We start from the raw sequence: 17,398 nt of genomic DNA, 5'->3' as shown, positions 1-17,398 counted from the left end.
CCCTGGTGAAGCAGTGGTAGCCCTGATACTGGGAGAGATGTGTTGAGAATCCACAGCATCACGGCAGCCCTCAGAGTGACCCTTGTCTAAATTTGCAGCATTCCTGTCACTTCAAATCGTTAACACTTGATTTACTGTGATTCTCAAGTAGGAATCTTCACAGCAATCCACAGAAATGGTCTCAAATCCTCTTGGAACTCAAGCCATGGTTCTTCCAGACACACCAGCCCCCTACACTGGACAAAGAGTAAGACAAATGCAGGCACTGTGGGCATGCATATATCTCCATCTGTCAAATCTTTAAGGCAGAGATGTCTTCAGCAATTCACTCTGGAGCATGATGTTGCTCTTGGTGCTCTATTCTTCTGTATCATGAATGAACTCTAATGATTTCCACTTGTCCCTTAATATGTTTCTTACTTTAAAAATCTGTGAGCCAACATTGCTGAAAATGCTGAGGCCAGCATGGCTGTCTCAAAAATAAATAAATAAATAAAATACAAAGTTTCCGAATGTTCTTGATGGTCAGTGTCCTTGACCTCAAAGTAATTTACTGGTGGCATGTGTCATGTACAGGGAACTTCTCAACAAGCTGTATGGATATCTTAGAATACAGCAGGATGATTTTATGCATGTATGAGCATGTCATAATGAAACCAATTAGTTTGTACAATTGCTATATGCTCATAGAAATTTCCCTTTCATCTATTATTCTAGAGCACTTGCATTCAATCACACCAACTGCCACAATTCCAGTTGCATAAAGCTATAAAATTTCAGAAATACACAAATGAACAACTACAAAAAAAAAAAAAAAAAACAGCAAAGTACTGATGTCCTGAACCACCTTAAGATCTTAAGATACCTCTTGGTGTCTAACTAATGTCAAAAATCACTGTCACCCCAAAACCAAATAAAAAATGTTCTTCCATGGTCCTTTACCTCCAGATTTAGCACATGAGTTAATGAATAAGGCTGTAACTAGGACAAAGAGTAGGTTGTCCTCGAGGGAAATGCCAACAAATCTTACTCCCTGTCTGTAATTCCCCAAAAGTAACTTACTTGAAGAAATTTTCTGTTGGTCCTAGAGCACTTATTCTGGCTCAGAGACTGTCCTAAGCATGTTAGAAAGTTAACTGGTTCAGTGTTCATCACCCAACAGAGCAGGTGTATAATCATTCTTAATTCATAGGAAAAGATCTTCAGGCACATTCAGGATGTGCTTCTGATCCAAGAGCAAAACAATTATCAAGCAGTAAAGTTGAGAGCCAATCCCATGTGGACTTCTGGCTCTAAAATTCAGACATATTAATCATGTTATCACAGTGCTTCTTTATTCTAAAGGAACCACTCCTGACCTGCCAAACAGAAATCCCAACCACACTGGTGCCCTAACATCCATCCTATCACTGCACCAGAGACGCAGAGGCTGCAGTATCTACCAGCAGGAAAGCCAGAATAGATTCAAGCATCCAATGAGCAGACCTAATCCAAATCCCCCACCTGTAATGAAATGGAAGATTGGAAAGATTTATATCTCTATAAGGGAAGGTAAAGGCTCACTGGGACTGGAATTCACTGATTATAAGAAGAATAATCAAAACATTGACTATTGTGAAAAGTGATAAATTAATTCAATAACACGCAGTACTGTCTCAAACAAATGAAATTGACATGAACTGTTCAATTATCGCCAACATTAAATTACAAAAAGGTGTTAAATTTATTAATAATTACATATAACATGTACTGGTATAAGTTATGGCATATTGTTACATGAAAAATTAGCAGTAATAAATTTATTCAGACATAATTTCTCCTCTTATTATAGCGAGCACACATCATCCATACTTACTCATGCTCTTACTGTACAAAACCAGTCTTCTGTCTGTAACTTTAACTAACACATGGGAATATGTGATGCATTGATTCTTTCGGTAACATTTACCAAGCCCATACTGTCAAAGACTCACAAAAGATAAAAATATATCAACCCACATTCTTTTGAACAAGAAAAAGATGGTTCTCTCTCCCCCACATAGTGATTTCCTCTCCTCCACACTTTTTAAAATGTTAGTCTAAATAGAGGTTTAAATAACTCTTCAGGACATCACTTCTCATATCTGAAGTTGTTGACACATGTTCATGTTCTCCTCAACTCCACATTAAAGGAAATTGGCCCCAGATAAGCTCTCAGACAAAGAAAATCGTTCTAGGTTTTTACATACCATTGCAACCGAGAGCTTCATACTAAGGGGGGAAAAATCACAGTCTTGAGAAAGAACAGAAACACTAAAATGACTAGGTAGGGTTGCATGTAAATTTATGTTGAGTAACCATAAAAACTATGGGAATATGAAAAGATGCCTCTTATTGTAAAGTTTTAGAAAACACTCCTCCATGGTAGAAATCAGATCAGAAGTTTAACAGACATGGCATTTGTCTCAGCAGGGAAAGCAGTGATAGCATCAATTTACCATCCATTTGAGTTCTCAGGATCCTGTATTTTATTTTTATTTGTTTTTTTATGAGCCTGGTGTTTTGCCTGCATGTACGTTTGTCTGTATATCACAGGCATGCCTGGTGTCCTTAGAGTCCAGAAGAAGATCAGATCTGCTGGAATTGGAATCACAGACTGTTGGGAGCCATTGTGTGGGTGCTGGGAATCAAACCAAAGTCCTCTCTGAGACCAGTCAATGCTCTTAAACACTAAGCCATCTCTCTAATCCCCATTTCATGTATTTTAAAACCAGGTAGAATATTATCAATTTTTAAATGCTTTCCTCAATTGTCATTAATTAATTGCTCATTCAAAGGCTGTGATGTTTAGAATTAACTCCAAAGCTCACAGAGAACACTATATGACTGAAAATATAATAATTGAAATTTTTTATATAACTTGACTGCTTATGGTGGTGTTTCTATAGAATGGTGATAAGGCAGTGGCTCTAAGCCTCCCAGGAGACTATATAAAAAAGACAAGAAGTATGATCATTCTCTCTTGTCCTAGAACAGGAGGTCCATATGCAGCATCATATCCAGTCACACAGCTCATGGGTGAAACCTCTACTGAAGCCCCGTGCAGCATCCCACCTCTCCTTACTCCTCTACCTGCTGCCCGTTCCTCCAAGGCTCAATGCCAAATGATTCCGTTAGCCTCTCAGATTCTCCCAGCACACCACATTCACATCCTCTTCTCTCCTATCCATTCAACATCTTCCTTTTCCCACGCTCCCTCCCAGCACTATTCTGTGATTAGAACAACTCCCCCAGCAGACTCTATGAAGTTAAGTATCTGATTATTTGTAACAGATTGTTTCTCAGGGGTGATAATGCTCCTGTTAGTTACACCTCTGGGATAATTGCAACCCAGAGAGGGATGCTTGCAGCTCCATGTGGTTGCGTTCACTTATCCTGGGTTATGTCTTTTTATCTATTATATCTGATGTAGCACTTCCACAGAACTTTTCATCATGTATTATAAAAGTTAGACTCAAGATATAATATACAAGAGGCCAGCCTCAGCTGGTCTTATACCCTGAAGACATCCATCATCCATGATTTCACTGAATTGTGTTACTCCTACATATACAGACTGGTGAAAATAAGTTTGTGAAGTAGCAGGATTTTGCTAGGGTTTTTTTTGTTTTTTGTTTTTTGTTTTGTTTTGTTTTTTTCTTAACTCAACCACAGCTCTTATTTTTGCTTTTCTAAAACGTTACTCTAGGCAGGGGGTTAGATTGACAGTTGGACTCTCTTAGCACTCCTTCCCTCCACACACAAGCTGGGTTGATAGCTGCAGATGCAAAGCTTTTGTGTTCCACCCAGAAGATGTGACATTAAGTGTCGGAAGCCAATGAGAAGAAGAAGGTGTGTAGGAGTAAAGTGTGAGGCCTTGAAGGGTTCCATGAGGGGTAAAAAAAAAAAAAAAAAGTCTGGGAAAAGAATCAAATTGGCAGAATATATTCTACAACTTTTTACTGTCAGAACAGTATTGGAATGGCATAATTTAATGTGGAAAAAGAAATGCTATAAAATTATGAAGTCACTCCTTACCCTGTTGCATTGTTTGTCAAGACCATATCCAAGAGGATACTGAGTCCTGCGAAGTGATGTGTCATTGAGTTAACTCAGGAAAGCAGAATGCACAAGAGTCTGATGGCATGCCCTTAATATGTAGAGCAGACTGATAAAGTTGCATAGTATGCATATGAAATGAAAGAACTCTGCACAACTAAGCTGCTTTCTTTTCATTTAGATAAATGTTTTGAAGGGCAATACATTCAAACCATCCAAGAGAAGAGCAAGATAAGACTGTGTGTTGGTGGTTAGTTAGATTTTAATTTTTTAAAAAAGAGGAAGTTGAGGAGGAGAAAAAGTAATTAAAGGAAAGTAAAGAGAAACCCTGGGATATACTACAAAATGATTTTCTCTCTCTTTTAAAAAGATGTACTTACATTTTGTGTGTATGGGTGTTTTTCTTGCAGGAATGTAATCATACCATGTGCATGGAGGTCAGAATAGAGTGAAGGATCTCATGACCCCTTGGAACTGGAGTTAAGAATAGCTGTGAGACCCATGTGCATGTTGAGAACTGAACACAGGTCCTCTGTAAGAGTAGAAAGTGCTTATAACCACTAGGCCATCTCTCCACCCTCCTTAAAAGATTTGCAATAGCAAGAATTCTGTTTTTTGTTTGTTTGTTTTTCTTTATCATATCCATTTATATTTTTCTTATTTTACATAACGATCCCAGTTCCCTCTCCCTCCCTCTCTCCCTCCCATGCCCCCACCACCACCCTCCCATCCCATCCCTCCCCCACTCCACAAGGAAGGTGAGGCCTTCCATGAGGGATCATTAAAATTTGTCAAGTCCTTTGGAATAGGGACTAGGCCCTCCCTCCTGCCCCTAGGTTAGGGGAGTATCCCTCCATGGGGAATGTGCTCCCAAAGTCTTTTCGTGCACCAGAGATACATCCTGGCTCCACTGTCAGAGGTCCCTTAGACTGCCGAGGCCTTCTAACTGAGACCCACATTCAGGGAGTCTGAGTCAGTCCAATGCTGGAGCTCCCCCTTGTCCAGGTCAGCTGTCTCTGTGGGTTTCTGTAGCTTGGTCATATCCCCATTTTCTTATCACTCCTCCCTCTCTGCATCTGGATTCCAGTTTGGCTCAGTGTTTAGCTGTGGGTGTCTGCTTCTGTTTCCATCAGCTACTAGATGAGGCTCTATGATGGTGGATAAGTTAGTCACCAATCTCATCATCAGGGAATGGCATTTATGGTAGCCTTTCCACTGTTGCTCAGATTGTTAGTTGGGGTCATCCTTGTAGGTCTCTGGACATTTCTCTAGAGTCAGCTTTCTCTTCAAACCTATAATGTCTCCTTTTATGCTCTCTCTCTCTCTCTCTCTCTCTCTCTCTCTCTCTCTCTCTCTCTCTCTCTCTCTCCCTCTCCCTCTCTCTCCTATATTCCTCCCCTGGCTCAATATTCCTAGTCCCACATGCTCTCCTCTCCTCCCCTTCTGTTTTAAACAAGACAAATTTGACAATAATTTTCAACTAATTCTTTTAGTAAAGACTATAGACTTTTATATAAACTCTACAGCTGTGGTGAATGAAAACCTCCTACTTTGAAACTTCTCAAGAGCTTGGCAGCTTTCCCACATGGCTCCCTGCTGCAGAGAAGGATATGGGGAAGATGCTGTTCTGCACATCGAAGTCAAGCAGTGCAGAAACTTTGAAAACAGGAGACATAACTGGAGAAATGGTGTGAGGAAAGCTCTGAAGCAAAAGAGCAACGAATACAGCTGGAGGACACTGGAGGAGAGCCTGCCAGTGGAGCACATTTACCCACAGTGTTCAGACATCCCTAATCTATGTGTCCTACTCACTGGTCCAAAAATGCATGTGTTGAAAGCTCTCAACCTACCAGATCTTGGAAATACAATAATGAATGGACAAAATAAGACTATGGAACAACTATTTTTTACTACACAGTAGACTTTTGCTTTTGTTCCAAGAGAGATCACAGATAAGCCATACATTTGGTTTTATAGCTAAATGACAGAGGGTGGCAGATAGTTGACAAACCCTCAGGGATGCTAATTGGACTTATGTCACTGGGACTATAACAAATTGACACTGTAGCAGCATATACTGTCATTAATTCTAACTGGTCTCCCTCATCCATGTTTCTGAAGCCATTCTTCAACTGAAAAGACAAAATGAAAAGCAGAAGCAATTTTAGAAAACAATAACTCTTATACCAGAAAATATGTAAAGAGGGTGCATTTCCTATTCAGTCTCAGGCAGACCATTCATATAAATCTTGTTGATGAAGAACCAACAGCCTTTGTTTGCCAGCTCTTGGGAATTTATATTTTAAATGTTGATTTTCAAAATAAATGTAAACCTGAGGAGTGTTTTAAAATCATAAATAAGTGAATTCAAGAATATTTTTCACAAACATTCAGGTTTCCATGACACCGAATGCACATTGTTTTTCAGCCACACTGCCTCTTGGAGGGATTTAAATCCATCTCTCCTTTTCATTTATTTTCATAAATCTCAATGGCAACATTCACTAACTAAAGCTTAAAACGTATGGCCAGAAAGCGTTTGTCAGAGCTGAAATCCCAGCAGTGAAAATAAGTGTGGTGTCTTTATAAAGACCCTCAGCTCCTAGTTTTAGTTGGTTCTTGGTTATTTATCTAGCCATATTTCTCACATGCCTTGTATTCCCTCACATAGATGCCCTTTTCCCTTTGTTTCTTTTCCTGTGATTTGTCCTCCTAACCTCTTCATATCCTATTTCACAATCCATTATTCCTTTTAGGTATAATTTGAATTCCATCAGCCCTATAGCCAACATCTAGTCCTTGTAAGGTTAATAGAAATTCTCTTGCATCTCTGCATACCTGCTGTATTTCTGTTCCTATTTTGACTCCATTTTGGTTTAGATGCTTAGTCAAATAGCACTGACTACTTCTTATCTTTGAAGGCTTTTCCAGTGAGTGAGTAAAGTCCAGCACAGAAACACTGGTCATAACATTTACACCTCTACTTAGGTAATGGAAATGCCCTTTTGTACTTATACCCGACCTATCTCCACCTCCTCCTTTTTAAAACTAGCCTTTAGAATCCAAAATGAGCCAGGTAGGTAGTGGTGGTGTATGCCTCTGTTCCCAGTACCCTGGAGGCAGAGGCAGGAGGATCTCTGGGAGTTCGAGGCTAGCCTGGTGTACAGAGCTAGTTCCAGGACAGCTAGGGCTGTTACACAGAGAAACCCTGTCTCGAAAACAAAATCCCAAAAGGAAGTACTAAATCTAAGAAACAAATGGTCATTCTCCCTAGGCTCTTGTAATTCACTTTTGGTTGAAGTAGGAACATACTTAAAAATTGGACTGTTTAAATAACATATTATGTAGGAAATGATGACCTAAGAAAGGTAGAACAGAAATGCACCTCAATTTTGATTTCACTTGGATTCTAAGTCACTTTATCTTCCCAGAGACCCCATGGTAGAGCAGACTTACTCCTGCTGACAGAATTTGATGAACTGCCCGATGAACTGAGATAGTCTAGAGCCAAGGAGCAGGGCTGATCCTCTTCTCTTTGTTGAGCCCCAATTTAATTAGGAGCTGTCTTCTGGAAATGTGAATGAATGTTCAGATCTCTATCAGACTGACATTATGCAGAGGAGTTTTTGAGAAAAAAATCACTATTTTCTTTGAAGATGACATTCAGAAGGAATAATAGCTAAGATTGTGCAGAGACTAGCTTGTTTCACCTATTTTGTCCTCTTGGCCTTTCAACATGGATCCTACTTTTAATTGCTATCCCCTCCGCCCTTCTTAGTCCCAATCTATTCATATCACAGCTACAGAATGACTTTTTACATTTTTTTATTAATTTTACATACCAACCACAGTTCTTCCCCTGCTCCTCCAACTCTACCCCCTTCATGTCTCAGAGAGGGTAGAACTTCCATGGAGAGTCAACTAAGCCTGGCATATGGAGTAGAGGCAGACTCAAGTCCCTCCCCATTGCATTCAGGCTGAGTATCAAGGTATCTCACCATAGGAAATGGGCTCCAAAAAGCCAGTTCATGCCCCAGGTATTCCTGGTCGCACTGCCAACGGTCTCAAAAACAGACCAAGACATGCAACTTCCATCCACATTCAGAGGGCCTCTGACGGTTTCCCAGCTATCAGTCCAAAATCCATGAGTTCCCACTGGTTTGGGTCAGCTATTTATGTGGGTTTTCCAATCATGATGTTGACCCTTCTCAGTCATGTAATCCCTCCTGCCTCTCTTCAACTGGACTCCAGCTTCCCAGGGCTTGCCTATGGATCCAGCATCTACTTCCATATTTTTTTCTAGTTCCATTCATTTGCCTGAAAATTTCATGATATCATTGTTTTTTACAGCTGAGTAATACATCATTGTGTAAATGTATCATGTTTTCTTTATCCATTCTTTGGGTTAAGGGGCATCTAGGTTGTTTCCAGGTTCTGGCTTTTATGAATAATGTTGCTATGAGCATAGTTGAGCAAGTGTGCTTATGGTATGACTGAACACCATTTGGGTATATGCCCAAGAGTGGGTGGTATTGCTGGGTCTTGAGGCAGACTGATTTCCAAAATGGTTGTACAAGGTTGCCATTCTACCAGCAATGGAGGAATGTTTCCCTTACTTCACATCCTCACCAGCAAAAGCTATCATTGGTGTTTTTGATCTTAGCCATTCTGACAGGTGTCAGATGGTATCTCAGAGTCCTTTTTATTTGAATTTCCCTGATGACTAAGATGTTGAGCATTTCCTTAAATGTCTTTTGGCCATTTGAAATTCTGTTCAGAACTCTCTGTTAAGATCTATACCCCATTTTTAAATTGTATTATCTGGTATTTCATATTTACTTTCTTGCATTCTTTATATATTTTGGAGATCAGCTTTCTTGATGGGGGACGTTCTTCTGTATATGTGCTTCTCTTATTGGTTGATGAATAAAACACTATTGTCCAATGGAGGCAGGAAAATAGGCAGGACTAGGAGGTGAGGAGAATTCTGGGAAAGGTAGGCAGAAAGAGACCATGAGGAGATAACATGTAGCTGAGGAAGAAGTAACAGGTCTGGACCCTTCTCAGCTAAGACCACATGGAAATACATAGATTTATAGAAATGGGTTAATAATAAGACAGAGCTAGCCAATAAGAAGCCCTAGCCATCGTCCAACAGAATTAATATAGTGTCTCTGTGTGTTCATTTGGAGCTAAAGTGACTATGGAACCTGGTGGAGCAAGAAACTCCAGCAACACCTTCTGTCAGAAGTAGAGTTGGTGAAGACCTTTTTCCATTCTATAGGCTGCCATTTTGTCTTACTTGCCATGCCCTTTGCCTTACCGAAGCTTCTCAGCTTCAGGAGCTTCCACTTAATAATTGTTGGTCTCAGTGTCTATGCTACTTGTGTTATATTTAGAAAGTGGTCTCCTGTTCTGAAGATTGAGGACTCTTTGAATGCAAAAGTGTGTGCCTTTCAACTTGAGATTTTTTGTTTTGGTTTTATTTGGTTTCATGTTGTTTTGTACATTTTTTTTTTTTTTTTTTTTTTTTGGCAAGGTATTTACTCTTGACTCTATTTTTCTCTTCCTGGATGTTAGACATTAGAATCCAGTTACTGATTATTTGTTTTATATTTTTTTTCCTTTTATTTTCCATTAGTTGCAAATTTATGCACCTTCTACAAGATATTTTCCACACTTTTATTTTTAACAAATTTTATTATGTTCTAATCTTTCTTAGTAAGTTTTAAGTGCTTTTTGCCAAATTGTAAATTTTCCTACATGATCTTGTTGGTTTGAACGCAGTTTCTGTATGGATGTTTTGAACAACTATTTTGTTTTGCTTTGTTTAAGTTTGTCTTGATTTCTAGCCTTTAGCATCCCATCAGTTCATTATGGTCTTTGTTTATTTCCACTTCTAAAAGCTAGTGTCCAATGCGGCTCAGTAATCGGGCTTAGTCGTGTGTCAAACTTCTTACTAAGGTATTGTTCAGTTAAACCCACCCTCGATATATTCTGTTTTGCCACATTTTCACCCACCAATTCTTAAGCATGAGCCAGCAACAGAAGAAGGGAAAACACATGTAAAGCACTCTAAGTCATTACAGCCCTGAAAACAAACCAGAGCCCACCAATTGTTTTGGAGAACAAACTAAGAAACTTTGGAATAGTCAAGGAAAGTCAATACCTGCATGACTTAAAATGTAACTAATACTTTATGACTCTGAGAGGAAAGCACAATGGAGTCATCCTGTCACTAGAGACATAAGACACAGGAATGTAGGCAGTCTGGATATTCAGAAGCAAGGCCAGAGAATATTCACAGACAGAAGACGATTATTCAGATTTACTGCTGCAATGTCTTCCCATTACAAGTGCTATATTTTCTTTTGTTTTCATTGGAATAAAAGAAGAACAAATAGAACTTGGATGAATGTTCACCTGGGTGGCTACCTGGGAGAGAACAAACAATGAAGGAAAGCCTACAGTAGGGTTAGGAAAGTATTACTTCCTTCCTGGAGTGATAACAACAGCACCACTATCTGTGAAAGTTTGGTGCAACTTTTTCCAAAACAATATTCCTTAGGAGCCAATGATTCCAAAATTACATAATATTTGAAAAACTATGTTACAAAAGTCCTGTGCAAAGCTCATAAGAGAACAGCCATCTATTTGAATAGCCATAAGATCCTAGAAAATCCGAATTTAATACCACATATTTCGTTATTTTTTTCCTGTTCACCCAACCAGGAAGAAATCAAGTGGTCTTTAGAGGGTGGCTCATAAAACCTGTTAGACCGAGGATCGTGTTCCATGTTGAAAACAAGAGCAAATGACTTTGGTTTGTGTCTGAGAAGTGCCACTTGGGTTAAAACCGCAAATATCAAGTTGAAGGTAAAGACATGGAGTTAATGAGAGAAAAGGGAAGATTAAACTCCACATGCACACAGCCACACACAGAGTCAGCATGTTATAAAGAAGGCTGCAATGCAGTCCATCTTCTTAAGTTACTGACAGTCACTTACAGCTGTTCTTTCCAGTTTCCCAGCTGATTTCTGGTGATTCAAAGTCAAAGGAGACTCAGCTTTGGCCACTGCAAAGACCTGACCCCGCTGGCTTGCTGCCCCCTGCACTGCAGCTATGTGACACACCTCTGTGGCTGAGATTGAAAACCGAAGAAGATAACACTTCAAATCAAGAATTGCTGCCTTCATAAGTGGCTGAACCAGAAAGATGAACGGGTGTGTCACGATGAAGTCCGCACACCAATACAGGTGTGGTACGCTGCACAAACACTGCATTCTTCTTTTAACTCTTAGCCATTTCACGCTGTTAGAGGCAAAGGTCAGAGTGGATTGAAATGAGCTGCATCTTTTCCTCAAAAGAACTGAGAACAGTTGACAGTGATACCCTCAGTAGTGGCTTTGTCTGTCTGGACTGTCTGTTCCATCCAACTATCTGGGATGGGACACTTTGATGGATGAAGAAGAAGAATAAAACTGCATTGCTCTAAGGCAGTGGTTCTCAAACTTCCTAATGCTGTGACCCTTGAATACAGGTTCATCATGTTGTGGTGACCCCAATCACTCAATTATTTCCATTGCCTACCTCTCCCCTCCAGAGGGTTGTTGTGGGGGGGCTTGAAGGGGAGGACAGGAGGGTGAAGGAACTGGGATTGACATGTAAAACCAGCTTGTTTCACATTTAAATTTTTAAAAAAAATTATGAAAAAATATTTTCATTGCTACTTCATAACTGTAATTTGGATATTACTATGAATCGTGATGTAAATATCTGTGTTTTTGTCTGATGGTCTTAGGCAACCCATGTGAAAGAGTCACTGGGCACCCAAATGGTTCACAACCCACAGGTCCAGAGCAACCTGCTCTAAGATATTTGAAATGCTATGAAATACTCTACCAAGGTGTCCTTTGTTGTTGCTAAGCAATTTTCATTGTTAAAACACACAGGGGTCTAATAAAAGAATGAAATTTTTGAATATGTGGAAAGTTTAAATAGCCTGGTTCACTTGAGTAGATTTACTGTATGCTGGAGCACCCCCCAGAGATAAGAAGGGCACTGCGCAATCCAATGGTGTAGGCTCCGCTGTAGGGCCATGCCCTAGGAAGATGGTCCATTGGAAAACATAAACAGTTCTGAAATCTTTAGGAACTTGGGTTACATTGATTTTCAACACTTTAGGTGCCATGTTAGTAAGTGGGAAATAGCAATTGCTTTTTCATCACAAGGTCACGATGATGATCACCAAAAGAAGGGAGCTGAGCAGAGGGCACACGCCTGGGAAGAATGCAATATAAAATGCCACAGTTCTTACTGTTCTCAGAATCGATGTGGCCTCTTTGGGTAATTGATACCAATGCCTTGCACTTGTCTTGAGGAAGAATTAAGACTTCAAGTATAAACTGAATTTCATGGAGTAGGTAACATCTATGTTAAAGTCTTCAAGGCTGGTTGGCGGAATAGAATGTTATGATGTGGGGAATGAGAATATTCAGATGCAGAGTCAAATTATCCTGGGCTATTTTTAGCCTTCTTCACAACCACACATTGCTTGCCTCTGTGTCTGACCTAACATTCTTGTGATAATCATGAGAAATGTCCTCTGTTCTGTACAAAACAAAACAAAACAAAACTATTCCTGAAACAGTTTCCACACTGGAGTATGGCATCTAGAGAAAACTAAATCTGTGTTCTTAGGCCATAGTCACTTATAATTAGCCCCAGAATAAGATGGTTTTTATTCCTTTTGAGGTGGGAATTGTGTTTTGCCTTTACAGGCACAAAGCAAACCCCCTACATCCTACCTAACATGCCACTAAATAATAGGTGTGATTAAGGGAAGTAAACATTTTATTAACAATATTCTAGAGTCTAGAAGGGAATGATTTATATCTCACATTATTGGAGGGAAAATCTTCTTTATTGTCCAAAGATGTGCATCTCTTGCTTACTACTGGTACACCCCTCTCCACCTCTTATAACAACACCTCGTCTTGCAAATTACCTGAAGTCCAGGTAAATTTGCTCATCAATATATCTATGGGTGAGGGAGTGGATGCATTCCTTCTGTACTGGCTAGTTTTATGTCAACTTGACAGCAGCTAGAGTCATTTCAGAAGAGGGAATTTCAATTGAAAAAATGTTTCCACTAGATGGGTTTGAGAGCAAGACAGGTACATTTTCTTGATTGATGACTGAAGTGAGAAGTGTGGGTATTTCCATCCCTGGGCTTGTGGTCCTGAGTTCTGTAAGAAAGCAGGTTGAGGAAAGCCCTGAGGATCAGACCAGTAAGCAGAACTCCTCCATGGCCTTGGTATCAGTTCCTGCTATGGCTTCCCTGGATGATGATGTACAAGTTGTAACCTGAAATAAACCCTTCTCTCCCCAAGTTGATTTTGGTTGTGATGGTTTTTGTTTGTTTGTTTGCTATTTATTTTTATTTTTTCTGCATTTTTATTTCTACTTTTTATTTTAATTAAATTTTACATTTCGACCACAGTTATCCCTTCCACCCCTCCTCCTGCGCCCCCCCCAGCCCACACCCCATCCACTCCTCACAATGGGTAAGAGCTCCCATGAGGAGTCAAGAAAGTCTGGGACATTAAGTTGGGGCAGGACCAAGCCCCTCCCCCTGCATTAAGGCTGAGCATGGCATCCCACCATAGGGAATTAGGTCCAAAAAGCTAGTTCAGGCTCCAGGGATAGATCCTGGTCCTTTCACCAGGGACCCCTCAGATGGTCCAAGATTCACAACTGTGTCCTATATACAGAGAGCCTAGTTAGGTCCACAGCTGTCAGTCTTGAGTTCTTAAGTTTCCACAAGCTTGGTTCATTTTAGCAAATTCAGAGGACATAGTTTGGTCCTGTGCAGGCTTCCCTGCTATCAGTCCAGAGACTGTGAACTCCCACTAACTCAGATGAGCTGTTTCTGTAGGTATCCCCCAAGTGATTTTGACACTTTTGCTCATGTTATTGGTCCTCCCTCTCTTCAACTGGACTTTGGGAACTCTGGCCAGTGCTTAGCTTTGGGCCTTTGCACCTGCTTCCATCAGTTACTGGATGAACATTCTATGAAGATACAGGTAGTCATCAGTCTGATCACAGGGGAAGGGTAGTTCAGGCACCTTCTCCACTGCTGCTTAGGGTCTTAGTTGGGGTCATTATTGTGGGTTCCTGGGAATTTCCCTAGTTTCAGGTTTCTCAATGGCCCCATAATGATTCTCTTAATCAAGATATCTCTTTCCTTAGTCTCCCTCTCTGTTCCCCCATGTCAACCATCCCATTCCCTTATATTCTTCTCCCCATTGCCCTTCTCCTCTCCCCTCCCATTCTGTCCATGCTCCCAATTTTCTCAGGAGATCTTGTCTATTTCCCCTTCCCAGAGAGATACATCTCTTAGGGTTCTCCTTGTTGCCTAGCTTCTCTGGAGCCACGGACTATAGGCTGGTTATCATTTGCTTTACACCTAATATCTACTTATGAGTGAGAACATACTATGTTGTCTTTCTGAGTCTGGGTTACCTTAACATCAGGATATATATATATATGTATGTATGTATGTATGTATATATATACATATATATATATATATATATATATATCCATCTGACTGCAAATTTCAAGTTATCTTTTTTATTTTTTATTTTTTACCACTAAGTAACACTTTGTTGTATAAATGTACCACATTTACCTTTCTTTGGTTGAGGGGCATCTAGGTTGTTTCCAGGTTCTGGTTATTATGAATAATAACATATTTGAACAAATGTCTTTGTGGTATGAGTGTGAATCCTTTAAATATATGCCCAAGAGTGGTATTGCTGGGTCTTGAGGTAGATTGATTCCCAGTTTTCTGAGAAACAGTCATACTGACTTCCAAAGTGGCTGTACAATTTTGTACTCCCACCAGCAGTGGAGAAGTGTTCTCCTTTCTCCACATCCTCTCCAGCATAAACTATCATTTGGTGTTTTTTATTTTAGTCATTCTGACAGGAGTAAGATGGTATCTCAGAGTTGTTTTAATTTGTGTTTCTCTGATGGTTACGGATGTTGAGCAATTCCTTATGTGTCTTTCGGTCATTTAATATTTTTCTGTTGAGAATTCTATGTTTAGCTCTGTACCCCATTTTTAATTGGATTATTGGGTATTTTGATGTCTAGTTTCTTGAGTTCTTTATATATTTTGGAGATCGGTCCGCTGTCAGATGTGGGGTTGGTGAAGATTTTTCCCATTCTGTGAACTGACGTTTTGCCTTGTTGACTGTGTCATTTGCCTTACAGAAACTTCTCAGTTTCAGGAGATCTCATTTATCAATTGTCCATCTCAGTGTCCATCTTAGTTGTACTGGTGTTATGTTCAGGAAGTGGTCTCCTGTACCAATGATTCAAGGATACTTCCCACTTTCTCTTCTAAAAGACTCAGTGTAACTGGATTTATGTTGAGGTCTTTGATCCATTTGGACTTACGGAATAAGTATGGATCTATTTGCATTCTTCTACATGTTATACCAGCACTATTTGTTGAAAATGCTTTTTTTTTTTCTATTGTATAATTTTAGCTGCTTTGTCAAACATCAGGTGTTCATAGGTGTGTGGGTTAATATCAGGTTCTTTGATTTGCTTCCATTGGTCCACCTGTTTGTTTTTATGCCAATACCAAGCTGTTTTCAGGACTATAGCTGTATAGTAGAGCATAAACTCAGGGATGGTGATACCTCCAGAAGTTCATTTATTGTACAGGGTTGCTTTGGCTATCCTGGCTTTTTTTTTTTTTTTACATGAAGTTAAGTATTATTCATTTGAGGTCTGTGAAGAATTGTGTTAGGATTTTCATGGGGATTGCACTGTATCTGTAGATTGCTTTTGGTAAGATTGCCATTTTTGTTATGTTGATCTTTCGTGTCCAAGAACATGAGAGATCTTTCCATTTTCTGATATCTTCTTCAGTTTCTATCTTCAAAGCCTTAAAGTTCTCATCATGCAGGTCTTTCACTTGTTTGGTTAACATTACCCCTAGATATTTTATGTTATTTGTGGCTATTGTAAAGTGTGATGTTTCTCTGATCCCTTTCTCAGCCCTTTTATCATTTGTATGTAGGAGGGCTTCTGATTTTTTTTTTTTAGTTGATCTGGTATCCTGCCACATTACTGAAGATGTTTATGAGCTGTAATACAAGTTCCCTGGTAGAACTTTTGGGGCCACCTATGTAAACTATCATATCATCTACAAATAGTGAAAGTTTGATTTCTTATTTTCTAATTTGTATCCCCTTGATTTCCTTTTGTGAGACACAGTTCATCTATGTAGCTCTGGGGTCTAATTTGGAACTATCTCTGTAGAAGAGACTGACCTCAAACTCACAGAAATTTGTCTGCCTCTGCCTCCCAAGTGCTGGGATTAAAAGTGTGCACCATTACCACCTGGCTGGTTATAAAGTTTTATTGGAGGAGTAGAAACTCAAAAACATTGCCCTACCCTACTTCCACATCATCAGTCTTCTTGGCCTCCCCCATGTCAGTAATAAGCATACATTTTTGTAACTAACATCATATTTTAAACATCTGAAAAACTTGGGATTTCAAATGCTATTGAACCATTTGAACTACAAATGGCTATGTAGAACCCAACATAAGAAAAGGAGCGAAGTGAAACCAAGAATCCTAGTTCTGCTGACAGCTGGCTGCACACCCTTAGAAATATCCCTTGGTTATCAGCTTAACCACCTGAATAAACAGTGGCAAAATTGCTCCTAAGATACTTTCCAATTCTAATACTTTATCACAGACTGTTCTGCAAGAACAAGAAGCTAATATTAAAGCAAATCTTTCTTTCATCTCATTTTCAAGGTGCCTTTCAAATCCATTTGTTTAAAGTAAGCTGTACCTTAATTATGTGATCCAAGATCCAGAAGCTTGAATTCACAAAGTACAGTGCTGTGGGCTGGCAATAAGGAAAAGCAGAGGCACATTATGTGTGGTTTTATTTACAAAAAGTCAGTGTCAAGTAATTTTATTTACTTATACAGACCTGATTCCTCTCTAGAAATAGTCTCCATACCAAAGTGTCTCCCAATGAAATGCTAATGCTTCCCTAACACAAAAAATTACTATTACAATGAATAATGATGATATTCATGACCGAGTTAATAAAAGCTTGTCGTTCTCCATGCACTATGCTGTGTTTGGTGATATGACTTCACATTACACTCACAGAAACCCCTACAGTGTAGACATCCTACACACAAAAGCACACACTGAAAATCATATGCCCAAGGTCAATGGCTAATGATAGAAGCCACACTGGTGGTCCATCTTCCCATAA

Source organism: Phodopus roborovskii, unplaced genomic scaffold, assembly GCF_943737965.1.
Source record: "Phodopus roborovskii unplaced genomic scaffold, PHOROB, whole genome shotgun sequence".
Classification (NCBI taxonomy): Eukaryota; Metazoa; Chordata; class Mammalia; order Rodentia; family Cricetidae; genus Phodopus; species Phodopus roborovskii.
The sequence above is the reverse complement of the archived record's forward strand: the minus strand, read 5'-3'. Positions refer to the sequence as shown.